Consider the following 16791-nt stretch of genomic DNA (forward strand, 5'->3'; position numbering starts at 1 on the left):
CTCTCCTGGTACTAACTGTCATACCTGCTGCAGAATCAAAGGCTCTCTCCTGGTACTGTCATACCTACTGCAGAATCAAAGGCTCTCTCCTGGTACTAACTGTCATACCTGCTGCAGAATCAAAGGCTCTTTCCTGGTACTCACTGTCATACCTACTGCAGAATCAAAGGATCTCTCCTGGTACTAACTGTCATACCTGCTGCAGAATCAAAGGCTCTCTCCTGGTACTCACTGTCATACCTACTGCAGAATCAAAGGCTCTCTCCTGGTACTAACTGTCATACCTGCTGCAGAATCAAAGGCTCTCTCCTGGTACTAACTGTCATACCTACTGCAGAATCAAAGGCTCTCTCCTGGTACTAACTGTCATACCTGCTGCAGAATCAAAGGATCTCTCCTGGTACTAACTGTCATACCTGCTGCAGAATCAAAGGCTCTCTCCTGGTACTCACTGTCATACCTACTGCAGAATCAAAGGCTCTCTCCTGGTACTAACTGTCATACCTGCTGCAGAATCAAAGGCTCTCTCCTGGTACTAACTGTCATACCTGCTGCAGAATCAAAGGATCTCTCCTGGTACTAACTGTCATACCTGCTGCAGAATCAAAGGCTCTCTCCTGGTACTCACTGTCATACCTACTGCAGAATCAAAGGCTCTCTCCTGGTACTCACTGTCATACCTACTGCAGAATCAAAGGATCTCTCCTGGTACTAACTGTCATACCTACTGCAGAATCAAAGGCTCTCTCCTGGTACTCACTGTCATACCTACTGCAGAATCAAAGGCTCTCTCCTGGTACTAACTGTCATACCTACTGCAGAATCAAAGGCTCTCTCCTGGTACTAACTGTCATACCTGCTGCAGAATCAAAGGCTCTCTCCTGGTACTAACTGTCATACCTGCTGCAGAATCAAAGGCTCTCTCCTGGTACTAACGTCATACCTGCTGCAGAATCAAAGGCTCTCTCCTGGTACTGTCATACCTACTGCAGAATCAAAGGCTCTCTCCTGGTACTGTCATACCTACTGCAGAATCAAAGGCTCTCTCCTGGTACTAACTGTCATACCTACTGCAGAATCAAAGGCTCTCTCCTGGTACTAACTGTCATACCTGCTGCAGAATCAAAGGCTCTCTCCTGGTACTAACGGTCATACCTGCTGCAGAATCAAAGGCTCTCTCCTGGTACTGTCATACCTACTGCAGAATCAAAGGCTCTCTCCTGGTACTGTCATACCTACTGCAGAATCAAAGGCTCTCTCCTGGTACTGTCATACCTACTGCAGAATCAAAGGCTCTCTCCTGGTACTAACTGTCATACCTGCTGCAGAATCAAAGGCTCTCTCCTGGTACTAACTGTCATACCTGCTGCAGAATCAAAGGCTCTCTCCTGGTACTGTCATACCTACTGCAGAATCAAAGGCTCTCTCCTGGTACTAACTGTCATACCTGCTGCAGAATCAAAGGCTCTTTCCTGGTACTCACTGTCATACCTACTGCAGAATCAAAGGATCTCTCCTGGTTATGCGATTCTCCAAACTCACATTTCATCCAGATGCTGCTGAGTTCTTTGTCGAGAGTAGAAGTATTATGCCATAAAGCTGGATAGCTTGGCAGGACATACACATTTCAACACACAATTTCCGTATTTGGATAAATGAGTCTGTACTTTTTAGCAACAAGAGGCCCTGTGATGTTAGGTCATAGCAGGTCTAGGAGTTACAGTATCCAGGCAGAAATACTGTGGCTGTTGTCAATGATGCTTCACTTGACTCATAATAATGGAGCTGCTTCGTTCTGTCTTCTTCTGATGCTCTGAAGTGGATCAGTGAATGTAGGTCTACTACTCCCTCTAGTGGTCGCCAGAGAGTTACAACGTTTTTCAGTGTCTTTTACCAAAGTGTACGCATGTCCGTATTCTCCTTACTGACACAGGTGTCGTACTTTCCAAAGGCCCAACTTGAAGAGCCCGTAGTGCAACACTTAGTTCAAACTGAACCTCAACCCTTTTCCTCGACGAATAACCACAATCATCTTTTACAATCTATGTATTTTAAGTTGTTGATTTTATTTGATCTTCGAGAAACAATACAAAGATACTAAATACATCATACAAACATCAAGGACATCACACCTTTCCCAGACCCACTAGCTTCCCTTATCACTTTCTGCCACATGGCCTCAAATTACAATATAATTGAATGTCTATAACAATAGTATAACGTTTGACCATTGACCAATGCCTGTCACATATTAGGCAACATTGTACATAAATCACAAATTAAAATGTCTCTCGAGACGTCAGTAGAACGCCACTGATGAGCATATTGTTTCTAATACAATACCATAGGTTGCTCTGTGTGAGTAGGTTGCTGAGAGTCACACTACAGGCAATGTGCAGGCTCTGTTCAGGCTCTGTGCAGGCAATGTGCAGGCTCTGTTCAGGCTCTGTGCAGGCTCTGTTCAGGCTCTGTGCAGGCTCTGTGCAGGCTCTGTGCAGGCTCTGTGCAGGCTCTGTGCAGGCTCTGTGCAGGCTCTGTTCAGGCTCTGTGCAGGCTCTGTGCAGGCTCTGTTCAGGCTCTGTGCAGGCTCTGTTCAGGCTCTGTGCAGGCTCTGTGCAGGCTCTGTGCAGGCTCTGTGCAGGCTCTGTTCAGGCTCTGTTCAGGCACTGTGCAGGCTCTGTGCAGGCTCTGTGCAGGCTCTGTTCAGGCTCTGTGCAGGTCGATGTTCAGGCACTGTAGGCTTTCTCAGCAACAACATGGATGGCAGCAGGTGGAACAGTAATGTAGTGTTTCATCCACTGCTCCAGTCCACCCTCCCCTGGGACACTCACAAGGTCACAGTGTCATAGATCCACTGCTCCAGTCCACTCCCCCCTGGGACACTCACAAGGTCACAGTGTCATAGATCCACTGCTCCAGTCCACTCCCCCCTGGGACACTCACAAGGTCACAGTGTCATAGATCCACTGCTCCAGTCCACTCCCCCCTGGGACACTCACAAGGTCACAGTGTCATAGATCCACTGCTCCAGTCCACTCCCCTGGGACACTCACAAGGTCACAGTGTCATAGATCCACTGCTCCAGTCCACTCCCCCCTGGGACACTCACAAGGTCACAGTGTCATAGATCCACTGCTCCAGTCCACCCTCCGCTGGGACACGGGTCACAAGGTCACCCTCTCCCAGTGTCATAGATCCACTGCTCCAGTCCACTGCCCTCCCTGGGACACTCACAAGGTCACAGTGTCATAGATCCCTGCTCCAGTCCACTCCCCTCTGGGACACTCACAAGGTCACAGTGTCATAAATCCACTGCTCCAGTCCACTCTGGGACACTCCAGTCCACCTCCAGTCCACCCCCCTGGTACACTCACAAGGTCACAGTGTCATAGATCCACTGCTCCAGTCCACTCCCCTCTGGGACACTCGCAAGGTCACAGTGTCATAGATCCACTGCTCCAGTCCACTCCCTCTGGGACACTCACAAGGTCACAGTGTCATAGATCCACTGGCATAGCACACACACACAATATATATATATTTTTCAAATCTTCTAATTACTTTCAATATTATTAATTTCCATGTCGGCTCTATGCCTGGAAATGCCCTGTCCTGAGGATCCCAATTTCAAACTCCCAAAAATTATATAAAAAATGGTAATAATGGATATTAACTGAAACACGATCTTGTGTAGTTTTATGCAAGAGCCCTCTGTGATTTAAATTTAACATATTTTAACCAAAATTCATATTCTACCGTAATCTAACGACAAGGGGTCCTTATGGCATAGCTGCCCCTACTCAATCCTGATTCTTTTGATATTTTAGACTAATCTGACGGAGTTCACCAAATCTCAGTTTCGAGTGAAAAATATTTTTTAAATTAGGTTTTAGAGTCATAAAGCAACTGAGTAAAACATAATTGCTACTGTGTATACCACTTGAATTAAGCATCCATTTTTGTCCTCTCTGTTAGGCATCCATTTTTTTTTGTCCTCTCTGTTAGGCATCCATTTTTGTCCTCTCTGTTAGGCATCCATTTTTGTCCTCTCTGTTAGGCATCCATTTTTGTCCTCTCTGTTAGGCATCCATTTTTGTCCTCTCTGTTAGGCATCCATTTTTGTCCTCTCTGTTAGGCATCCATTTTTGTCCTCTCTGTTAGGCATCCATTTTTGTCCTCTCTGTTAGGCATCCATTTTTGTCCTCTCTGTTAGGCATCCATTTTTGTCCTCTCTGTTAGGCATCCATTTTTGTCCACTCTGTTAGGCATCCATTTTTGTCCTCTCTGTTAGGCATCCATTTTTGTCCTCTCTGTTAGGCATCCATTTTTGTCCACTCTGTTAGGCATCCATTTTTGTCCTCTCTGTTAGGCATCCATTTTTGTCCACTCTGTTAGGCATCCATTTTTGTCCTCTCTGTTAGGCATCCATTTTTGTCCTCTCTGTTAGGCATCCATTTTTGTCCTCTCTGTTAGGCATCCATTTTTGTCCTCTCTGTTAGGCATCCATTTTTGTCCTCTCTGTTAGGCATCCATTTTTGTCCACTGTTAGGCATCCATTTTTGTCCACTGTTAGCATCCATCCATTTTTGTCTCTCTGTTAGGCATCCATTTTTGTCCTCTGTTAGGCATCCATTTTTGTCCACTCTGTTAGGCATCCATTTTGTCCTCTCTGTTAGGCATCCATTTTTGTCCACTGTTAGGCATCCATTTTTGTCCACTCTGTTAGGCATCCATTTTTGTCCTCTCTGTTAGGCATCCATTTTTGTCCACTGTGTTAAGCATCAACTCTGTCAGAGTGCTGAAATGAATAATTTTCCATATTTGACAAATGTTTTGTATTGAACTTGTATTTTTAGAGGCAGTATCAGTATGTGTTGCCAACTACATCCGTGGCTTGTCAACTCCGTCACTGAGGACTGACCCCTTAAGATACTGTTGTTGTCAATATTCAGACAAAATGTTTGAATGGTTCTGCAACAGATGGTCAAACAGTTGTAATATTTGCTATGTTAGACCTGGGGGCGATGTTAGTTTTATAAATGTTGTTTTAGGTCTTAAATCCAGAAAACTAAACAAAAGAAGTTTGGAGATTTGTATTACATATTTGAATAATCTAATGTTAGAGTGAAACAATCCAAGGCTGTTTTAAACACTTAATAATTGTAAATTAAAATGCTTTTTTATGGTGTCTGACGGAGTAGACAGAAATCCAGTTAGTTGCATTTGATGATTTATTAAAAATGTCATTAGGAAGTTATTCATTTACATGGTGTGATAGCTGATACTTTGGTCGATCAAAATATATATTTCACATTTTGTTAATATTAAGACCAACATTTGTGGGAAAAAGTTGAGATTGTCCCTGAGAACTAAAACAGCAACATGTTCTCTCAGCAGAATATGGAAAAGAGCCAGAGATCAGCTATAAAATGCTACTTAGCATTTTTTAAATTAAATTGCTCGTACCTTGTGTGGGGGGGGTCAGGGGTTGAGAAACTGCGCTAAACCACATAGGTCATAGGTCAATAGTACCTAAAGTCACACACACAAAAGGAGTGTGTGTTCTGCCTGTAACGGTCTCAGCTTCCCCTATTCCAGGGTTCCCCAGGTGGCGGCCCGCGGGTAGGTTTGATTTATATTTATATTTATTTGTGGAATTTTTATTGTTGAACATTAAAGATTGTTGAAACACCAGGAAATCAGCTCCAAGTGATTTTAATGGAAGAAATCTGTTCCCATGTATTCCCAGGCATAATGGAGAGACACGTGAACAAATGTGAACAAGGTTTGAAATGATTATGTTTCGTCAAACTATTGCTATCTGTTTGGGCTTCTTGCGGTCAATTTGTGGTTTACAAATGAATTGTAATTGAAACCCGGCCCCTCGAACATCCGCTCCAGAATAAATGTTTTTCCCGCGGCTGAATCTAGTTGATGATCCCTGCCTTATTCTGTCCTCTTCCAGGTAACACAGTGGCACACGCAGGTATCCATTCTTACACTCCCTCTGTTGTCCTTCCTCCTCTCTATGTCAGCAACACGTCTTCCTGTCTGTGATCACCCGCTGGCCCGTTGATTGGTCGTGAGTTGGCTCGGAGCAGGACGCGGGGGCGAGTCATTGCTGCTAGGGGCCTGTTGCCGGACGGCAGTGCCGTTGCGTGCCAGCAGCTCGCGGGCCATCATCATGAAGGCATCGTCCACATTCTGGGCCTCCTTAGCTGAGGTCTCTAACGCTGCCAGGATGCCTCTCTCCTCAGCCATACAGCATGCCTCCTGGAACAACACCTGACGCTCAGACTCCAGGTCAGACTTGTTACCTGGCAAGGAGAGAAATAGGTGTTTCAAGTTTTGTTTTTAGAACTGATTTGTCAAAAACACATTGATTTGAGGGGTCAGGGTTAAAGAATTTTAAAGGTTTGAACCTCTTTTCTGAGAGAGGCCCAGATTTTTTTTTTGTTTCAAATCTTTACATCTCAATTATAGAAATACAAAGGATAGAAGAAACATTTCAATTCAAAACAATGGCCCATGCCACATCGCGTCAGCAAATATTTTTGCTCCCACTCACCAATGAGACAGAGCACTACATTGGTCCGCGCGTACAGCTCCACCTCCTGATCCAGTTGGACACAGAGTCAAAGGTTCCGTGGCGTGTGATGTGTCATGGCGCCGTGGGCGCTGCGGTAGTAACTCTGGGTGATAGCGCTCCTGTCCAGCCGTGTCCCATACCTGCGCTGCTAGTAACTCTGGGTGATGGTCCGATCTCACAGTCTAAATCTGCTGGAGGGCAATACAAACACAATGATCTCCAGCCCCGTGGAGGAACAATCAAACACAATATCCTGCATCTGTGGAGGGAACAATACAAACACAATGATTACACAGAATTAGGGAACAATACAAACACAATGATCTCCTCTAATATACTGCTGGAGGGAACAATACAAACACAATGATCTCACAGTCTAATATACTGCTGGAGGGACCAATACAAACACAATGATCCACAGTCTAATATACTGCTGGAGGGACCAATACAAACACAATGATCTCACAGTCTAATATACTGCTGGAGGGAACAATACAATACAAACACAATGATCCCACAGTCTAATATACTGCTGGAGGGACCAATACAAACACAATGATCTCACAGTCTAATATACTGCTGGAGGGACCAATACAAATCTCACAATGATCTCACAGTCTAATATACTGCTGGAGGGAACAATACAAACACAATGATCCCACAGTCTAATATACTCCTGGAGGGAACAATACAAACACAATGATCTCACAGTCTAATATACTGCTGGAGGGAACAATACAAACACAATGAACACTAATATACTGCTGAACAATACAAACACAATGATCCCACAGTCTAATATACTCCTGGACTGCTGGACCAATACAAACACAATGATCTCACAGTCTAATATACTGCTGGAGGGAACAATACAAACACAATGATCCCACAGTCTAATATACTGCTGGAGGGACCAATACAAAACAATGATCTCACAGTCTAATATACTCCTGGAGGGAACAATACAAACACAATGATCTCACAGTCTAATATACTGCTGGAGGGAACAATACAAACACAATGATCCCACAGTCTAATATACTGCTGGAGGGAACAATACAAACACAATGATCTCACAGTCTAATATACTGCTGGAGGGAACAATACAAACACAATGATCTCACAGTCTAATATACTGCTGGAGGGAACAATACAAACACAATGATCTCACAGTCTAATATACTGCTGGAGGGAACAATACAAACACAATGATCTCACAGTCTAATATACTGCTGGAGGGACCAATACAAACACAATGATCCCACAGTCTAATATACTGCTGGAGGGACCAATACAAACACAATGATCTCACAGTCTAATATACTGCTGGAGGGAACAATACAAAACACAATGATACAAAACTCACAGTCTAATATACTGCTGGAGGGAACAATACAAAACAATGATCCCACAGTCTACAAACACAAATATACTACCTGGAGGGAACAATACAAACACAATGATCCCACAGTCTAATATACTCCTGGAGGGAACAATACAAACACAATGATCTCACAGTCTAATATACTGCTGGAGGGAACAATACAAACACAATGATCTCAGTCTAATATACTGCTGGAGGGACCAATACAAACACAATGATCTCACAGTCTAATATACTCCTGGAGGAACAATACAAACACAATGATCTCACAGTCTAATATACTCCTGGAGGGAACAATACAAACACAATGATCTCACAGTCTAATATACTCCTGGAGGGAACAATACAATGATCTCACAGTCTAATATACTGCTGGAGGGACCAATACAAAACTCTGTGTGAAGGCAGCACTACTGAAATGACACCTTAACAAAATGATGATGTACTGTAAATGTTTAAAAAAGGCTGCAATATGCCACTGTGTGTCTCAGGTATCTCCTTCAGCCTCCGCCTGATCTGCAATATGCCACTGTGTGTCTCAGGTATCTCCTTCAGCCTCTGCCTGATCTGCAATATGTCACTGTGTGTCTCAGGTATCTCCTTCAGCCTCCGCCTGATCTGCAATATGCCACTGTGTGTCTCAGGTATCTCCTTCAGCCTCCGCCTGATCTGCAATATGCCACTGTGTGTCTCAGGCATCTCTGATCTCACTCAGGCCTTCAGCCCTGCCTGATCTGCAATATCATGCCACTGCCTGATCTGCAATATGCCACTGTGTGTCTCAGGTATCTCCTTCAGCCTCCGCCTGATCTGCAATATGCCACTGTGTGTCTCAGGTATCTCCTTCAGCCTCCGCCTGATCTGCAATATGCCACTGTGTGTCTCAGGTATCTCCTTCAGCCTCCGCCTGATCTGCAATATGCCACTGTGTGTCTCAGGTATCTCCTTCAGCCTCCGCCTGATCTGCTCCTCTCTTCATGTTAGCATAGCAACAACTGCCATAGCAACCTGACACACCTGGCACCAGAGTTCCTAAACTCCCATGCTCACCTGGTCTTACCCTGCATTTGGTTTCTTTATCACTCTCCTCACAGACTTTATCTTTGTCTTCCTCTAAAACCCCCGTTAAATCCTTTCATCTCCTAATCATCCACACAACATGTACACAAGCACAGGAGAACATGTTTTTTTATATCTTCCCAAAGCTACTGTAGGGATGATCTGTTTTGATTCATATGTGCTGTAGTTCTAATGCAGTAAACATGTCTCTGCCACTGGCTTTGGGAGGGAGAGCTTATATACAGTATGTGTGCGAAAGCACTGCTTGGAGCAAGAGCACTGCCTGGAGCAAGTGCACTGCCTGGAGCAAGAGCACTGCCTGGAGCAAGAACACTGCCTGTGAGCAAGAGCACTGCTTGGGGGAAAGCACTGCTTGCAGTGATGCAAGAGCACTGCACTGGAGCAAGAGCACTGCCTGGAGCAAGAGCACTGCCTGGAGCAAGACCACTATGGAGCAAGACCACTGCCTGGAGCAAAAGCACTGCCTGGAGCAAGAGCCCTGCTTGGAGCAAGAGCACTGCCTGGAGCAAGAGCACCGGCGTAAGAGCACTGCCTGGAGCAAGAGCACTGCCTGGAGCAAAGCACTGCCTGGAGCAAACCACTGCCTGGAGCAAAGAGCCCTGCCTGGAGCAAGAGCCCTGCTACCTGGAGCAAGAGCACTGCCTGGAGCAAGAGCACTGCCTGGAGCAAGAGCACTGCCTGGAGCAAGAGCACTGCCTGGAGCAAGAGAACTGCTTGGAGCAAGAGCACTGCCTGGAGCAAGAGCACTGCCTGGAGCAAGAGCACTGCCTGGAGCAAGAGCACTGCCTGGAGCAAGAGCCCTGCCTGGAGCAAGAGGACTGCCTGGAGCAAGAGCACTGCCTGGAGCAAGAGCACTGCCTGGAGCAAGAGCACTGCCTGGCAAGAGCACTGACTGGAGCAAGAGCACTGCCTGGCGTAAGAGCACTGCCTGAGCAAGAGCACTGCCTGGAGCAAGAGCACTGCCTGGGCAAGAGCACTGCCTGGAGCAAAGCACTGCCTGGAGCAAAAGCACTGCCTGGAGCAAAAGCACTGCCTGGAGCAAAAGCACTGCCTGGAGCAAGAGCACTGCCTGGAGCAAGAGCACTGCTTGGAGCAAGACCACTGCCTTGAGCAAGAGCACTGCCTGGAGCAAGAGCACTGCCTGGAGCAAAGAGCACTGCCGTTGTCATGCAAAGTGACTAAAGAAACTAAATTGAACTCTTTTACAGCAGAATAATGCCTCATTTACAACTCTTTACAGTTAAATAATATCCATTTCCTGTCAGTAAATACAACTCTTTACAGTTAAATAATATCCATTTCCTGTCAGTAAATACAACTCTTTACAGTTAAATAATATCCATGTTCCTGTCAGTAAATACAACTCTTTACAGTTAAATAATATCAATTTCCTGTCAGTAAATAGAACTCTTAACAGCAGAATAATATCCATGTTCCTGTCAGTAAATAGTACAAGCAGACTCAAATGCTGTTTGCATTGATCTCTGTCTCTTTGTGTGGTTGCAGTTGTCACGGAGTTATGTGTGTGGTACAGGGATAGCAACAATGGTCTAGTGTTGTCATCATGCATGATTTGCATACGTTCTGATGTGCGGTCAGTTGAGGCAACAAGGCCCTATTCACACAGAGTGGCTATAAACCAAATGGCACCTATTCCCTATATAGTGCACTACTTTCAAACCAGAGACATGGGCCCTGGTCAAAAGTAGTGCACTAGATAAGGAATAGGGTGCGCTCTGGGACAGAGCCCCAGACTAAGATACATTCTGAAGCCATCCACTTGCCTTGCCTGCTCTTCCTTCCTTCCTGTGTCAAAGGTCAGTTGGTTGAGGATACGGTCAGTAACACAGAATGAAATAGAACCCATTCTAGAATGAAGGAGGTATATGACACACAGTAGGCCCCTCTAGTAATAATGTTACTATACCTCTTAAACAAAAAGGTGCTATCTACAACCGAAAATGGTTATATGGCTGTCCCCATAGAACCCTATTTGGTTCTTTCCACAGAGGGTTCTACATGAAACAAAAGGGTTCTCCTACGGGGACAGTGGAAGAATACTTTTGTGACCCTTTTTCTAAGAGTGGTTGGTTAGAGGAAGAGGCCGCACCATAAATACCTTCCTATCGCCTCTCTTGTCTGGCAGGTTTGGGGAACAATACAGTTAGCAGCTGTTGGTAGAGGAGGAGGAGGGGCCCTCCAGCTACAAAATCATTTCAACCTAAAGTAGCTCTAAAGTATTTAAACCTACACTCTTAGAAAAAGGGTACCAAAAGAGTTCTTCAGCTGACCCATAGGAGAACCCTTTTTGATTCCAGTTAGAACCGTTTGTAGAAAGGGTTCTACATGGAATACAAGCATTCTACCTGCAACAAAAAAAGCCTTTAAGGTTATAGATAGCAAACAAAATGATACAAGAGTGTAACCAGCCCCTCACTTAGGGTTTCCTATTCAAGCATACAGTAGTTTGACCTCAATAGGTACTTAAGGCTTACTCTCACTTTTCTCATTGAAGTTTAAAAACAAATACTGATGTTTTTGGTCAGGGAAGAGAAAAGAGGAATGACTGATGTGTTGTAGGAGGAGAACCAGAAAGGCGAGTCCCTCATGACATGCCGGTCCAACTTGTATTAAGTGTCAACCTAATTAAGGCCTGCAAAGCCTTCTTGACAGTATCACAAGACAACAGCTGTGTTTTACACCAACCACCCCAATGGCCTCCAAACTGAAGTATTCAGACAGAAACTAATCTGATCAGCAGGCAACACTTTGACATTTCAGTTATGCGTTATGTGTATAGTCAACAACAGAAGATGTGTTGTACATGTTCAAACTATCAACAAACTACCAACTGCAGCTCTGTTGCTATGCAACAGCTTGCTGGAAGTGACAGTGACTGTAGGGGTTAGGTTTAGGCTGACTTTCACTGAACCATTTTAGTTCTATAAAGCACCATTTCTCCTAAAGGTTTGAGGCTGACTTCCTTACCTTAATTTTCTTGCCCTCGATGTCCACTGTCCGCACGGTGAAGTCCACTCCTATGGTGTTCTGTTGCCTCTCTGAGAACTGTCCTGACTTGAAGCTCTGGACCACGCAGGTCTTGCCCACGTTAGAATCTCAATCAGGATGATCTTAAACAGGAAATCAAAGGATTCGTCCTGCTGCTCCCACTCCTCCAGTTGGCTGTTGCATCGTAAAAGAGGAGTGGGCTGTCTGGGCCTGGGAGCCACACCAAGACACTGACTTAGTGTCACGTCACAATACTATGACTATGTTATAACTGTGTTATAAGCAAGTGAGTGATGTCTGCTTTACAATGCTATCCCTGATGGTTGTTGCTGGTTATAATCCCAGATGACCTAGGGTCTCTTGTTGACTTGTACCTGTCGCTTCGTGACTTCTAAATCCTCCCTGGCCAGAGAAGGTTCTTCTATATACAGTAGCTTCAGTACTGTAGTAGGTCTAGCACAAGTGTGGAAAATAGCATTCTTTAGTTGATCAGGTTTGATACAGGATTTCCTTCTGGCCATATAACCACCTCAGAGCTGAGAGCAAGCACAGGTCTTTCAGTCAGGCCCAGAATGTTCCCTCCAATCAGGCCTCTCTCCCCCCGTACATCCACCAGGTGAGGATAACAGCGGCTCAATTCTCCAGAGGAAAGCATTCCTTTCTGCTCCCGACCAGCCTCCTCTCCAGGTGTTGCCCCAGTTAATTTCCAACGGCAGCAGAGTGCACTGAACAGCCAGTAGTAAACACTTCTCTTCCACACAGAATAAGAAACAGATTGAGTCACCTTTACACTGTCAAAGAGCTGCCTTCTTTCTCCTCCAGATTGTCTTTGTTAGTGTATGTTACTTTCTCTTCCTCCATCCACCTGTTGCCTTCCCGCCCTCATTAGGTTTTCCGTCTCTTTCTACCAATGTAATCCCGCCCCTAACTGCTAATCGTCACGTGAGCTCCCACCTGTGGTATTGTGGGAAATGTAGTGTTTCAGTTCTAATTGACATTGCTCTCAAAACCTGGATACAATCTGTTAAAAATATTTTGTTTAAACACTTTCCAAATTAAATAGATACCAAAATAGATACTAAAACAGAAATACCGTTTTGATTTATTATAATTATATATCCTGTTATTATTATTGTCTTTAACTGTGAGAAAAACAACTTTCAGTATTTATGGAAACTCTGCCTCACATTCTATTCAATGTTGGAACTCAGAACTGTAAAGCAGTTGTTTTGAATGAAACATTCTATTCAAATGACTAGCATCTTCCAGACCACTTCAATCAAAACATTCTCCCACCACAACATAACTCCAGCTTGTGGATTGGTGGAGCAATGGCTTGGCTACCATTGAAGAGTCTTGGGGACAGTGACAGAGAGTACGAGATGACGAGTGTTGATCTCCAGGGGGAAAAAGGAAAGAGATTCGGGGGAAAAAGAAAACATCAAAATAAAATGAAAGAAAACTTAAAAGTAGAAGAAAATGACTTTTCAGAAGAAGAGGGAACAGATGGATGAAAGAGGAGGATAAATATGGGGGAACTGGATGAGAAAGAAAGGCTGGAGCTTGCAGTAGACCAGGCAAGACAAGCAGCGAGGAATTGTGATCCAATCAGATCTATGATACAGAAAGAGACTGAGAGAGAATCAGGAAGAGAAAAGGAAGAATGGAGTGCAGAGATAAGGCAGTCTGAGAGACAGAGAGACAGAGAGAAGAAGGTACATTTGAAGCAAGATGGGGAGTTGGAATGGCATCTAATTAAGATGAGAGAGAGGTTGTTAGAGGCAGAGTTGAGGAGGACAAAGAAGAAGAGAAGGAGGAGGTAGAGTGCATGTGGAGGAGAGAAAGAGAGAAGGAAGAGAGAAGAAACAGTGCATGGAGATGGAGAGAGCAGAGGGAAGGAAGAGAGCAGCAAGGGAAGGAGAAGGGAAGAAGAGAGAGAAACAGTGCATGTGGAGATGGAGAGAGCAGAAGGGAAGGAAGAGAGAGAAACAGTGCATGTGGAGATGGAGAGAGCAGAAGGGAAGGAAGAGAGAGAGAAACAGTGCATGTGGAGATGGAGAGAGCAGAAGGGAAGGAGAGAGAGAGAACAGTGCATGTGGAGATGGAGAGAGCAGAAGGGAAGGAAGAGAGAAACAGTGCATGGAGATGGAGAGAGAGAGATGTGGAGCAGAAGGGAAGGAAGAGAGAGAGAAACAGTGCATGTGGAGATGGAGAGAGCAGAAGGGAAGGAAGAGAGAGAGAACAGTGCAGTGCATGTGGAGATGGAGAAGGAAGGAAGAGAGAGGGAATGGAGAGAGCAGAAGGAAGGAAGAGAGAGAAACAGTGCATGTGGAGATGGAGAGAGAAACAGTGCATGTGGAATGGGAGAGCAGAAGGAAGGAGAGAGAAACAGTGCATGTGGAGATGGAGAGAGCAGAAGGGAAGGAAGAGAGAGAGAAACAGTGCATGTGGAGATGGAGAGAGCTGAGAAGAAGGAAGAGGAGGTAGAACTGGAGAAGGAGAGAAAAAAAAGATGCACAGAGATAACCAGGAGGAAAAGGATGATAGATTTAGAGGATAACAGAGTTAACCAGAAGAAGCTTTGGTTAGAGTGGAACAGCAAAGAGAGAGATACGCTGGAGTAACAGCTATAGCTGGAGGACCATCAGGAAATATCAGGGGCCCTTCTTAGCCTGGGAACCAGTCTGTTTGTGCCATCATGCCTCTGCTTGTCATGCCAAAACATGATAACACAAACAGATCTGGGAACAGGCAGAAGGGCCCCTCTCTAGGATGTGCATGTGGCATCTAACTAACTTGATGAGTTAATATCTACTGCCCTCCTGTGATTTCAAGAAGGAAAAAGCAGGTCATTTGGGGAGCCATGAGGAAGAGGAGAGAACATCATCGCAGCATGGAGAGAGCAAGGAAACTTCTGCCACACAGGCAAATAGAACAAAGTAGTTTATTGAATGAAGAGAAAATGATATTATGAGTATACTACAGTAGCCTGGGTGCCAGTCTGTTGAGTGAACATTCCAGGGAAGGAAGTACTCCGTGTCACATGTCAAATGTTTAGCATGACAAGGAGTGACAAGGAGTGGAATGATAGCTAAACAGACTGGTAGAGGCTACAACCACTGGTTTAATATCATACCGTTTAGAGTCCTTCATTACGTATTCATTGTTTTAAGAAACTTTTCCCCCTGTGTCAGACTGTATTCAGTTGGAAGAAACAGAAAGACAAGTTGAAGAAACAAGAGAAGGAGGAGAGGAAGAGAAAGAAAGCAGAGAAAGACAGAAGGCAGAACAGAAGAGGGAGAGAGAAAGAGATGAAGGAGTGAGAAAGACAGGAGGAGGAGAGGATGGAGAGGAGAGAACAGGAGGATGAGAGGAGAGAACAGGAGAAAAAGAGGAAGAGGGGAGGATGAGAGGAGAGAACAGGAGGATGAGAGGAGAGAACAGAGAAAAAGAGGAAGAGGGAGGATGAGAGGAGAGAACAGGAGGATGAGAGGAGAGAACAGGAGGATGAGAGGAGAGAACAGGAGGAAAAGAGGAAGAGGGGAGGATGAGAGGAGAGAACAGGAGGAAAAGAGGAAGAGAGAGGAGGATGAGAGGAGAGAACAGGAGGAAAAGAGGAAGAGAGATGAGGATGAGAGGAGAGAACAGGAGGAAGAGGAAGAGAGAGGAGGGAGGATGAGAGGAGAGAACAGGAGGAAGAGGAAGAGAGAGGAGGATGAGAGGAGAGAACAGAGGGAAGGAGAGAGGAGAGAACAGGAGGAAAAGAGGAAGAGGGGAGGATGAGAGGAGAGAACAGGAGGAAGAGGAAGAGAGAGGAGGATGAGAGGAGAGAACAGGAGGAAAAGAGGAGAGAGAGGAGGATGAGAGGAGAGAACAGGAGGAAAAGAGGAAGAGAGAGGAGGATGAGAGAGAGAACAGGAGGAAGAGGAAGAGACAGGAGGATGAGAGGAGAGAACAGGAGGAAGAGGAGAGAACAGGAGGATGAGAGGAGAGAACAGGAGGATGAGAGGAGAGAACAGGAGGATGAGAGGAGAGAACAGGAGGAAAAGAGGAAGAGAGGGAGGATGAGAGGAGAGAAACAGGAGGAAAAGAGGAAGAGGGGAGGATGAGAGGAGAGAACAGGAGGAAAAGAGGAAGAGAAGGAGGAGAGAGGAGAGAACAGGAGCAGAAAAGAGGAAGAGAGAGAGGAGGATGAGAGAGAACAGGAGGAAGAGGAAGAAAGAGGAGGATGAGAGGAGAGAACAGGAGGAAGAGGAGAGAGAGGAGGATGAGAGGAGAGAACAGGAAGAAAAGAGGAAGAGAGAAGGATGAGAGGAGAGAACAGGAGGAAGAGGAAGAGAGAGGAGGATGAGAGGAGAGAACAGGAGGAAAGAGAAAGAGAGGAGGATGAGAGGAGAGAACACGAGGAAAATAGGAAGAGAAAGGAGGATGAGAGGAGAGAACAGGAGGAAGAGGAGAGAGAGGAGGAAGGAAGAGAGGAGAGAACAGGAGGAAAAGAAGAAGAGAGGAGGATGAGAGGAGAGAACAGGATGAAAAGAGGAAGAGAGAAGGATGAGAGGAGAGAACAGGAGGAAGAGGAAGAGAGAGGAGGATGAGAGGAGAGAACAGGAGGAAGAGGAAGAGAGAGGTTGAGAGGAGAGAACAGGATGAAAAGAGGAAGAGAGGAGGATGAGAGGAGAGAACAGGAGGAAAAGAGGAAAGAGAGAGGAGGATGAGAGGGAGAGAATAG

The 16791-nt window shown here is 45.3% G+C and overlaps 1 long non-coding RNA gene and 1 pseudogene across 50 annotated transcripts; both read right to left on the minus strand.

The window, feature by feature from the left end:
• Positions 1-6: 6 nt before the first annotated feature.
• Positions 7-1513, minus strand: LOC127926686 (uncharacterized). Of its 50 annotated transcripts, none has more exons than XR_008124849.1 (5): positions 1156-1513; positions 944-1111; positions 813-900; positions 725-768; positions 7-680 (listed from the first exon to the last, which is right to left on the minus strand). It is a non-coding gene; the product is annotated as an uncharacterized LOC127926686 (long non-coding RNA). The 50 variants fall into 50 exon arrangements; XR_008124867.1 differs by having other exon boundaries at positions 7-328; positions 373-416; positions 505-900; XR_008124851.1 differs by having other exon boundaries at positions 7-284; positions 329-372; positions 417-900.
• A 3974-nt stretch (positions 1514-5487) lies between these two features.
• On the minus strand, positions 5488-15215 carry LOC127926689 (ras-related protein Rab-19-like; annotated as a pseudogene).
• Positions 15216-16791: the final 1576 nt, after the last annotated feature.

This window comes from Oncorhynchus keta, unplaced genomic scaffold, assembly GCF_023373465.1.
Source record: "Oncorhynchus keta strain PuntledgeMale-10-30-2019 unplaced genomic scaffold, Oket_V2 Un_contig_8047_pilon_pilon, whole genome shotgun sequence".
NCBI classification, from domain to species: Eukaryota; Metazoa; Chordata; class Actinopteri; order Salmoniformes; family Salmonidae; genus Oncorhynchus; species Oncorhynchus keta.